Source organism: Chrysochloris asiatica, unplaced genomic scaffold (genome assembly GCF_000296735.1).
Source record: "Chrysochloris asiatica unplaced genomic scaffold, ChrAsi1.0 scaffold00105, whole genome shotgun sequence".
NCBI classification, from domain to species: Eukaryota; Metazoa; Chordata; class Mammalia; order Afrosoricida; family Chrysochloridae; genus Chrysochloris; species Chrysochloris asiatica.
This window is the reverse complement of record NW_006408623.1, coordinates 2,812,051-2,824,321: the sequence shown is the minus strand read 5'-3', so window position 1 is coordinate 2,824,321 and position 12,271 is coordinate 2,812,051. Positions and strand designations below refer to the sequence as shown.

At 41.6% G+C, this 12,271-nt stretch overlaps 1 pseudogene; it reads left to right on the top strand.

Annotated features, from left to right (window-relative positions):
- The first annotated feature begins 9,777 nt into the window (after positions 1-9,777).
- Positions 9,778-10,299, top strand: LOC102818657 (annotated as a pseudogene).
- The last annotated feature ends 1,972 nt before the right edge of the window (positions 10,300-12,271 follow it).

The window sequence follows — 12,271 nt, the reverse complement described above, 5'->3', positions numbered from 1 at the left end:
AGTGTTCCCATGTTCTGTTTGAACAACTGCCTCTTGGTCCAGGTACAGATTCCTCATGAGCACAATTAAGTGTTCCAGAATACTCATACTTCGCAATGTTGTTCATTTAGGATAGGTTTGCCCAATGTAATACGTGAAAAATAAAGGCTCCTGATATATCTCAATATATATTTTTTAGAAGAACTACCTGTTTTTCTTGGGACTATTCTAATGCGTCAGACTATAAAGTCATTTGAACTGCAAGGTCGGTGGTTCAAGCTCACCAACTGCTCCTTGGAAACCCTATATAGGGTCTGTATGGGTCGAAATCGACTCGACGGCACTTAACAACAACAACACCATTCTAGTTCAGGGCCAGAGTCTGCGTCTGTATTCATTTGTTGAATACTCTCTGCCCATTGATGTAACATTTTAATGTTTCCAAACTGTTCAGGCTGATTTTTCAGACTTAGCTCTTATCTGAAGCAGGTGGGCAGCCAAGACTATAAGAAACAGGCTTGCTTCTCAGGTGATACATGGGACACCTCTCTCCCCCCACCCCCTGCCCCGCCACCATCACCACCACCACCATCACCAGAATAAAGTTTTCTCTAATACCCCAAGGCCATGATTCTGACTCATAGCACCCCTATAGGATTGGACCCACTGCCACCAAATCAATTCTGACTCATAATGATCCTTATAGGGTTTCTAAGGCTGTGAATCTTCCCGGGAGCAGAAAACATCGTTTCTCCTGTGGAGCTGGCTGATGGACTTGAACTGCTGACCTTATAGTTAGCAGTCCAGTGTTCATCTTACAGCACTCCCAGGGCTCCTTCCCTGGGATTGATGAGTCAGTAAGTCTTTATGGGCTCTGACAATCATATTTTTTCTCCTGAGGAGAAGCTGCTGTGTTTGAACCACTGAACTTGCAGTTAGTAGCCCAAATGCTTAAGCCTTTACACCACTAGGGCTCCTTTTGCATTACTTCCAAATTATAGCTACCCTGTATAGGATTTCCAAGGAGTGGCTAGTTGTGGTTAGTTGCACAGTGCTTATCCCACAATACCACACCAGGATGCTTTTTCATTAATGATGTTGTTAAGTGTCACTGAGTCGGTTCTGATTCATAGTGTGGCCCTGTACAGGGTTTCCAAGGTGTGGTTGGTGGGTTTGAACCACTGACCTTGTGGTTAACAGTCCAGTGCTTATCCGACAGTGCCATACCAGGCTTCTCTTTTCATTAAAATGTCGTAAAGTGCTGTTGAGTTGGTTCTGCACCCAGTCTCTCACTTCATCTCCCAATAGCAGGCACCCATGAGGTGAGTGTTATTACTTAGACTGAAACCTATGAAATTGCTGTGATTATCATTTGAAATGGTTGAGTAGCAGCAATATTACAGGTTGCTTCTAATATTCCTATTTTACAGATGAGAATACTGGGTATTAGAGAGGTCCTGTGACCCCCAGGAACAAAGCTTGGTCTTAAGAACTTCAAAAGTCACATACCTGACTATGGTACCAATTGTCCCAGTCACTCCAGCTGCTGTCCAGCTGGTTCCATCTTAAACTCCAGCCCGGGGTATGTGTGTGTGTGTGTGTGTGTGTGTGAAGGGAAGCCATGTGAATTTTACTAGGTGCCTTGAAGCTCAAGAGCACCAAAGGAGAAACGATTGGAATTTGGACTTGATTAAAGAGAGAAGAGGTTCTCTGTTAGAAGAGGTACAACCAGAATGCTCCGTAGACGTCAAGATAGCCGGACTTCATCTCTCCTACTTGGGACATATCAGGAGGAACCAGTCTCTAGGGAAGGACATCATGCTGGGTAAAGTGGAGGGTTAGTGAAAAGGAAGGGGACACCCCACCAAATGCATTGGCACAGTGGCAGCAGCAATGGGCTCAAGCTTAGCAGCAGTTGTGAGGTTGACACAGGACCGGGTGGTGTTTTGCCCTTTTGTACATAGTGTTGCTATGAGTCAGAGCCAACTCGATGGCACCTAACAACAACAAAGGGAGAGGAGAGTGAGGGGAAAGTAGGGAAAGTGACCGATAAGGTACAACTATAAGGACACATGGTGTGGCACTGTAAGATAAGCCCTAGACTGTTAACCACAAGGTCAGCGGTTCAAACTCACCAGTGAATCCTCGAAAGCCCGATCCAGGGTTGCTATGAGTTGGAGCCAACCAGATGACACACAACAACAACAACAACAACAAGGTACAATCGGAAGGGGTCCTGCGGGTACAGTGCTTAGCACTAATCCAAGGTCTGTAGTTAAAATCCACCTGATACTCGCTCTGTACAACAAAGACCTGGCCAACCACTTCTGTAATGGGGACAGCTAAGAAAACTCAGCACAGCTGTTCTACTCTGTAACACATGGGGTCGCCGTGAGTCAGAATCGGCCTGACGGTTTCCAACAACAGCCACGATTTCCTAGAGTTTGGGAATCCAGTTCCCAAGCTCATGGAAGGCAGGGAAAACAATGGATCTGAACAGTCTCCAATACTCAGTCCACGCTCTGCCCATTGTCAGCTCTGGTCAGTGCCCCTCCACAGTGTAGTCACCAGAGCAACCCTTTCCAGCATCAGCTCTCCCCGTGTGGTCCAGTTCTCCTGGAGGCAGGTAAGCAGTGCACAAGGAGGTCATTCCAGGGACCAGAGACAAGAGCCAAGTGGCTAAGATCAAGGCAGAAAGCTAAAGTCAGACATGCCCTGTAGTCAGGCCAGGTGTAAAGTCTCACCAACCATTTCTACAGGGATGAAGTCTGTATTCAAAGGGAAGGTAGGGCTGCAGGGCCTCCTAGAGGAGGCAGGCAACCAAAGAGAAGGACATTGAGTACTGAGGCCTTCATCAGAATTATCTCAGTTCCCTGAAACCTGACTTGAACCAGGTGAAGTGAAGAAGAGATTTAACATGTCAGTGATATTCATTCAAGGAGGTGTGGTAAAGCTCCCCACCTCTTACATGTGGACTTCTCTCAGGAGAGTACAGTGAGCAAAGAGGGGAGAGTAACTATCCAGGTGTCCAGTGAGGAATCTGGTAGCGAGAGGACATCAAGGTCAGCAGAAAAGAAGCAAGAGAAAAGGACAGTCCCACATTCAAGAGCTCGCCTCGCTCTTATCCCTGGACTGTGTTTGTTTCCTATTGTCTGTTGCTGTTGAATTGATTTGGGGAAGTTCTCCCGGGGATTTTCTTGGCTGTAAACTTTACAATAGCAGATCCCCAGGTTTTCTTTACATGGTGCCACTGGGAAGATTCAAACCATCAACCTTTTGGTTAGTAATCAGGCACAGACTATTTGCATCACCCAAAGACCCTAACCCCATGAAGGGTGGGCAATAAGGGCAGCTACTACCCACAGGTAAAGTTGAGCATCTGGTTGGATTTTCTCCATTCATCACCATGTTGTCTCAGGTAAGCCATCTCTTACATTCGTGGAATGGGAGAATATCTCCCACATAGAACCAATGGGAAGAGCCAATGGGGTACCATTTGTCCAACTGCCTAGGACACAGGAATACTCACTGAACGTTAGTGTAGTCTGAAACCTTCCTTTTCATAACCTGAGAATTAACATGAGTAATACAACCTATTCAAGAAGAGTTAAGCAATTATCATAAGAAGGCCACTCAAGTACATTTATAGAACGGCATTTCTGCCGTGAGTAACAGCAAAGAATCTTTTATGCTATTAACCTGTGTAAATTTTAGATTTTTTAAAAATAGTAAGTTATATAGGTCACTGCGCTGTACCTGTAGCTAATTGCAATGTTAGCTAGCTATCAAATTCCCATTGTTGGCTCATTTATCTTCAAAGACTCCAGAATGCAATTCGAGGTAATTACTACCTGCATGCCATATTTCATGTATGGCCTCTGTGTCATGAATCTTCTTTCTATAACTGAAAACATTTAATGCAATTAATTCAAGAGGTCGGCCACATAGGCTGCCTAACCAAACTCAGTGCAAATTGCATAAATGGGTGTTGTATTTTATAATCATGTCCTGGAATTCTCCCATGAAATATGATGTCTCCGAGTAACGTTGGTTGAGAAGATGAGGTGGGGATAGAAGAGAATTGTGTTCGCCCTTCTTCGTGTTAATGAACGTTTCGTTAATTTTTGTTGTTGTTGCTTCAACTGGGGCTAGAAACCCTTGAAATATCTTTACAGTGCAATTTTCTGTCTTTCTGAACTGCTGAATTATATAAACATACCTTGCTTGTATTTAATTCTCATTCCTTTCCTGGCCGAGTTTCCCTGCAAGCATGTGGTATGATTGAATAATTTTTAGTTATGTTTTCTTGCCATGCCTGTGTCAGTCTCTTGGTGCTTTACAGCATTGCCAGTCTTTGCTACTGGATCCTGTCTTTATCTTCTTCCGGATTCTTAAAGGGCCCTTTTATTGTCATTATAGTTCAGCATCACTTCTGGATCCTGCCATGCCAACAGTCTAGCTCACATCTCAGGATGTCATTCCTGGTCCCTCTGTTCTCTAGAATTTCCTGTTCTTCCCCAAATACCATATCAGTATTCTTCCAGCAGCTCTGCTTTTTGGCATTCTTGATTTTTCATTTTAGATGAGTTGTTCAACTTTCCATGTGAGAGATAATGCCATTTCAAAAGAACATACGCTCCTTGATGCCTGAGATGATTTAATTTGCACAGTCTGTGCCTGAGCTTTTGCCTAGATTGCTTCGTGGCCAAGAATGTCACCTCCTGCGTAAGAGATGCAGTGAAACTGCAGAAATTCTCTAGTCACAAGAGCGTGATACTGACAGGCAAGATCCCTCACAGCTTTCAAGTCCTCATCTATCAAATGGGGGGCGGGGTGAAGTCCTCTTGCAAAGGTGTGTTGAAGTTGTCTTCTCATCCCTATTAGACTTCTTACTTCATAGTAACATCTGCCTTCTATTGAATGAGGGTGTGACTGAACAGGTGGTCTGGTCACCAGCCTATATTCTATCAGGTAAATGCTGCAAAGTCTGTGTCAACCAACCGGCCTTTGCTGCCCAAACGATCGGGGCCACCTACTAAGTGTTGACCACAGAGAAACACAGAATAAATAAGAAAAGATTCCTGGTGTTAAGGAGCCCCGTGCTAGTTTATTTGCTTGAAACTTGGCATTTCAGTTCTCCTTTGTCCATTCATTCAATAGATATACTTGCTGTATCTAGGTGCTATGAGAGGACTCCTGGGGTGGTGCTGTAGGATAAACACAGAACTGCTAACCTCAAAGTCAGCACTTCAGACCCATCAACTGCCTCTCGGAAACCCTATACAAGTTCACTATGAGTTGGAACTGACTTAACAGCACTGAACAGCAACCACATAAATGAAATGGCAAATAAAGCAGATGTTGTCTCTGCCCTCATAGAACTGATTATTGTTGTTACAGTTAGCTGCTCTCGGGTTGGCCCCTGACTCGTGGGATCACAGTGCCATGATTGACAGGGTTTTGACCGGCTGATTTTTAGAAGAAGATCACCAGGTTTTTCTTCCTGGTCTTAGTCTAGAAATTCCTCTGAAACCTGTTGAACAACATAACCCCCTACATAGTCTACCACTAAAAATCTACTCCTATCTGAAGATTTCGAAAAGGCACAGCAGAAACTAATTTAACTCCCAGAACTAACCTTACAGGAGATCTGGTGGCACAGTGGCTAAAGTGCTTGGCTGCTGATCAAAAGGTCAGTGGTTTGAACCCACCAGCTAGCTGCTCTGTGGTTGACAGATGTGGCAGTCTGCTTCTGTAAAGACTCATCAGCTCGGAAACCCTGTGGGGCATACTGTCTTGAAGGGTCACTGTGTGGTGGGATCTACTTGGCAACAATGGATTTGATCTGGGTATTAACCATGCAGCCAGCATGTAATTCTAAGGAGTAACTTGCTGCCAAAAAATCAAAATATCTCCTTCCTACTTCTACTAGTCTAATGACTATAAGACCCTCTGCTCTCTCTGTCCCCTGCCCTGTCCTTGTTTACAAAATGGACTTGACTTCTTTTTATACCTCTTCAAACAGAGAAGGTTTCTGGCTGCTATTTCGCCATGGTCCCTTAATAGATTTTATACTGGTGTGGGAAAAAATTATAATCCTGTTTATTATAATATTCGGGTAACTTTTTTATTTCCTGAAGTAAAGACTTTATGATCTCTCTCTCTTTTTCTTTGGTTACTTCCTGAAGTGAGTAAAGAATTTATGGTCACTTTCTTTTTCTTTAAACCACTTCCTGGAGTAAGGAATTTATGATAACTTTCTTTTTCCTTAAACTACTTCCTGGAGCAAAGACTGACCCCTCTCTTCTTTTCCTAAAGTAGGAATGTGCACCTTAAAAATTTGAACTAGCCAACTGAGTAAGGGAATAGATTGTGTGGTCAAAACCCAACCAATAGGGTGAGACACAGCCTTGAGACTCGCGTCAGGGATTAAAAACCCGAGTGGACTGCCCACTCGGTGTGCTCGCTGGCCTGTTCGTGTATGGACGGCTATGTGCACGAACCCTCTTGGAAGAGTAAATTTTACTTTGCCAAGGTAATTTAGTCTCACCGAGTGTCTTTTATGCGACATCGGGATTCATTTCTAACACTGGGACAAAGAACATATCACTCATTACATGAATGGATCTGAGCTTGAATATGTTCCCAGTTGTTTAAGATAGGCTGCGGGGGGGGGAATCCATAAAGAGATTTTTCTAGAACACTCATGTAAATTGGTTATTTGAGACTACTGTTGGGTTGCCCTCCTGATTAATTGGTGTGCAATATAATTTTTTTCTCCAAAATCAACACTTTCTCATCTGGTATACTCTTTACGTAGTAAGTAATGCACGTGAGATTACAAGGGGAGAAAAGCCCCTGAAATGGTTGAGTTTGTTATTTTCCTTCAAGGTATCACCAATTTCTTCACATCGATTCTGACTCACGGCAACTCCATGTGTCAGAGAAGAACAAGTCTCCACAGGATTTCAATGGCTGAATTTTCAGAAGTAAGAGCCCTCTTGGGATAAGCATTGGACCGCTATCCACAAGGTTGGTGGTTTGAACCCACCAGCCATTCAGTGGGAGGAAGAAGGAAGCTGTCTGCTCCCATCCAGTTACAGTCTCAGAAACCCTGTACTGGGTGACTGTGATTCAGAATCGACTCTATGGCAGTGGGTTTAGTTTTGGTCCGATCACCAGACCTTTTCTCCAAGGCATCTTTGGGTGGACTTGAACCTCCAGCTTCTCCATTAGAAGCTGAGCGTGTTAACCATTTGCCTCCCCCAGGGATTATCCAGGGACCCCTTTAAGGTGATTTAGAGTCCATTTCAACTCATAGCATTGTTTTTTAAGGTTGTTGTTGTTAAGGGTCTTTGACTTGGTTCTGATTCACAACAACCCTGTGAATCAGGGTTTCTAAGGAGCGGCTGGTGGCTTTAAACTGCCAACCTTACTGTTTGCAGTCTAGTGCTTCTCCTACAGCACTAGATCCTGGTTCTCAAATGGGAGCAGTTTGCTCCCTTCCCCACTCCCCTGCAAAAGACATTTGGCAACGTCTGATGACAATTTTTATTGTCACACCTGAGTAGGTGCTTCTGGTATTTAGTATGTTCTGTTAAACATCCTACAATGCATGATACAGCCCCCAGCACCCCAAAAGTCACTAGTGCCGAGGCTGAGGAGTCTGTCTTTGCAATAATCCAACCGTGGCCACACCACGCAGTGTGATTTGCAGGTGAAACTGCCAAATCCAAGTGAATTCTGGGAAAGCAAGGCCAGCTCTGTCCTCCAGGTCTCTGATTATCTTCTTTGTCTACTTACCCATGGTTTAGCTCCCTTGTGCTGCAAAGCTTTGTGTGTGTGTTTATGGACTCAACACTTAATGATATGAGCTTTTCATTACCAGTTCTAAAATCGAGACTGGCTGGAATGTAAATTGTGTAACACATCGCTCTGCAGCTTCCGAAGCTGCAACTTAAACCTCCTAGGTAGCTTATCTCTCTTCCACCACCTACCTGTGTTTCATGCACTGCACTTGGCATTCTTGATTGTCCCTTTCATATTAATTTCAATGGTGCCCGGAGGGTACCTCTCACCATATAATAGGTTGCTTTGTGAACAATTCCAGTAAGAGAACCATTCTGCCCAAACAGTGAGATATTCTGGAATGTGAAAAAGATGCCCTCCGTGTATCATTCATGGTTCAAATGCACAGCTATACCCTACAATTGTATTGAAATTAAAATGAAGATGAATTATTTGCTTCCCCTTTCACTTTAAAAGGGTCCCCCACTGTCCAGGTAATACTCTCCAGCCACACCAAATGGCTAGCACTTGAAAGTTACCAGTTAAACACAAATGCATATTTATTTTGTACTTAAATTTGCAAATCATTAAGGTTGCCTTGTCCTGAGATCATTATTTTTATCATAATAGACGTCTGCTACATTCAGGTGGTTCCAGCTTTTGATTGACCATTTGGAATATAACAGTTGTTTGTCACATTCCCTCTGGCTGCAGTTTCCCTTCATTCATTTGCAATTTGTCCCTCGAGCTTGGTTTCTTTATGTGCTGTCTAACGCAGCAGTGCCTCTGTCTTTTCAGAAATCTCTGTCCTGGTGGGGAAACTAAAAAGACTTTTCAAAAATGCTTCTTTCTTTTTTTCATTCTTTCTTTCTTTCTTAATGTAATGCCTTTAATTGGCAGGAAAAGTGAGACATTTCGGATTTTCCAAGAGGAGCTGTTCACTTAAAAATCAAGACTGTTACAGGACAAGACCAAGTTGGTTGTTCACGGATTGGGAAAGGCTCAGCAACAAATTGTTTTTTCAAAAAAATAAATAAATAAAAGTTGAGTTTTTCTCTATGGCAAGAGCTATCTTATTCTACAGTTCCTGAATTTCTTCTTTTAAATTAATTTTAACACTGGTGATCATGTCGACACTTTGTGGACTCTTGACTGTCCAATAGCCCACCATGTGTCCAACTGCTACTAAATCTTCCTCTGAAATGTGTCATCTTTTTCACATTCTAGAGTGTCTCACTGTTTGGCCAGAATGGTTTTCTTACTGAAACTATTCACAAAGCAACCCATTATCTGGTGAGTGGTGCCCCCAGGCACCACTGAAGTTAATATGAGAGGAACAATCAAGAATGCTTCTCCAGGTTCATCACAAATGCGGACACTTCTGGGCTAGCTCTAGACATTTTTTCCTTCCATCCTGGTGCCATATTTGCAATATATCCTTATGCATGGAGATTTGAGGTACCATCCTAAACTTTAATTGTTCACTCCATAAGCAGTTCCTGCGAAATAAAGGCCAAACTCCTAAACCTGTCATTAAGACCCTCTGTAGTTAGGTCCTAAACTATCCTCTCAATGATTTCATTTACTCCCTTTCCAGAAAATTCTGCTACAGGCTAGCTCTTTATTCTCTGTCTCATACAAAAAAGAGGTTTTGAATGATTATTACCATCCCCCATCTGAAATGGGTGACTCTCTATAAACCCTATGGAGATGTAAATGTAACCTCCCTTATGAGCCTCCCAACTACTCCAGATGGAAGGAACTTCTCTTTCTTTAGAATTCCTGAGGTTACTGCCACCTGTCTGTCAGTTTCTTATTCTGTGGTGGCTAGCATGCTGTTTTGATGCTGGAAGTGAGGCCACCAGAATTTCAAATACCAGCAGGGTCCTCTATGATGGGTGGGTTCAGCAGAGCTCCAGACTCAGGCAAACTAGAATGAAAGGTCTGGTGAGTTATGTCCAAAAATTAATGAATCACGAACTAGAACTACGGCCCTGTCCGGACTGGGAGATGGAAACATGTTATAGAGTACCAGGTACAGCAGAGGTTGGAAAACTCACATTAGGCAAAGAACTAGTCCAAACATCAAGATCAGAACTGAAATACATTAACGTGGGTGATTTCACTTTAGAAGGACAGTTATATGATGGCTATGATGAAGAATATGATTGTCCCATTTTAGATGAAGATAGAGTCGTTGATGAGTTAGAGAACCAAATGGAAGAAGGTGGCATGGCTGTTGATTACCATGGTTGTGACTTCTTCCCCAAACACTAGTTTCATATTGTTTTGGTGCTGAGAATAGATAATAGTGTATTGTACAAAAGACTTGAAACAAGGGGCTATAATGAGAAGAAACTACATGACAATATTCAGTGTGAAATTTTTCAGGTTCTTGATGAGGAAGCCAGGGCCTCCTACAGTGAAGAAATAGTACATCAGTTGTTTTGCAATAACCCAGAAGAGCTAAAGAATAATATAAACCAGATATTGAAATGGATTGAACAATGGATGAAAAATCATAGCTTTTGACTTTCAAGATGTGTCAGGTGACAGTCACTCTTATTGATCTCTCTTCATCATAGAAATTGTCCAAGTATCAGTAAAACGTTGTATTAACACTGTGTTGCAGGACTAGCATGTGGATACTATAAAAGGTTTATACCTGTGCTCTTTTTTTCTCCATGAGAAAGCTAAACAATTTCAAATATAATGAACGTAACATTATTAAGGATTGAGAGCAAAAACTATCATTGTTGAATGCTTCAACTAATAAAGGATGAATAAATCTGAACAAGTGGGAGGATATCTGTTAGATTTACAAAAGAAGATGAAGATGACCTCTTAAAATAAGACAGCTTAAGAGAAAAAAAAAAGAAAAAATTTAACCAATAAAAACCTTACAGATCACAGCACATTGCCCAAGATTTTGACTCACTTTGGATACTGCATCTAGTAGAACGAATTGCTGGAAAAGGACACCATAGTACGTATAATGGGGATACCAGGAAGGGAAGATAGAGAGAAGGGGGCATAAAAAGTATTTAATGAAACAATGGCATGAAACTTTCTAAATCTGACATAATTACTACTCTATGCATCCCAGAAACTCAGTGAACTTCAAATAGGAACCACACACATATACAGATCATAGTCAAACAATTGAAAAACAAAGAAAAAGAGAAAATCTTGAAAGCTACAAATGAGAAATGGCATCTCATACAAAGGAATCCCAGTATTATCTACAGCTAATTTCTCACTAGAAATAATGGCTGCCAGAAGGCAGTGAGATTACATACTCAAAGCGCTAAAAGGAAAATCTGTCCCTCTTCGATATATGGAAACTGACAGAATTTGTTGCTAACAGACGTGCCCTACAAGAACATCTAAAAGAAGTTCTTCAGTTTGAGAGGGTATGACAATAGACTACAATTCAAATCCACAGAAATAAATCAAGAGCATCAGTTAAAGGAAGTTATACAGTTAGCTATAAAAGAGAACAAAATAGTTTTCTCTTTCTTTAATTAATTTGAAAAGACAATTGTACAAAGCAATAATTATAAAACTATATTGTTGCATTTGTAACATATAAAGATGTATCATATGTAGCAAGAATAGCACAAAAAAATAGGAAGGATGTTATAATAAAGCAATGTAATGGCACCAAATTGTATCTCTAATCCACAGAAAGAAATAATAAATGTGTGAATTCCTATAAGAGGCCCTTTCTATACCACTTATAAGTATTTTCATATAAAAATACAAGTATATTTTGGGGTGCACAGTGATGCTGTAGGATCAGCACTGGATTTTGAACTACAAAGTTAGTGATTCAAGCACATCAGCTAGCCCATGGGAGAATGATGAGGTTTTCTGATCCCCCAAAGATTTACAACAAGAAGAAATAAGTAGATATTTCTTTTTTCTTCTCTCAGTTTATCTTAAGAGACATACAATTGCAAAAATACTGTGTGGGTGACTCAAAAGTTATCCACATTCTGGTTATATTAAATTGCCAATTCACAGCTCATGAGAACATTGATCATGCAAGTGAAATGATTCTGCTGAATAGACAAGAACAGTGGATTATGTGTCAAATCACTTGCAAATCAGCCATGGCTCTTCCTATGAAATAATCCATGACAGACTTGGGTTTTGAAAAGTTTGTGTGGGACAAGTACTGAAGCAATTCACAGAAGAGCATAAACAGAAGCTCTTGGACATCTGCAAACAAAATTTGTAATGATAGTCCAAGCAAGGCAAAAGTTTCTTTAAAAACAAAAAAATGGTTACAGGTGATGAGCCATGGATTCATCACTAGGATCCTGAGAGTAAACAGCAGAGTATAACATGGAAACAAAACATCCTCAATCACTGACCAAGAAAAAGTTCAAAAGCCAACCATTAGAGTTCTAGCAAACATTCAGGGAAGAGCTGTCACCAATTCTACTCAAATTATTACAGAAGATAGAGGAGGATGGAAAACTTCCTAATACATTTTATG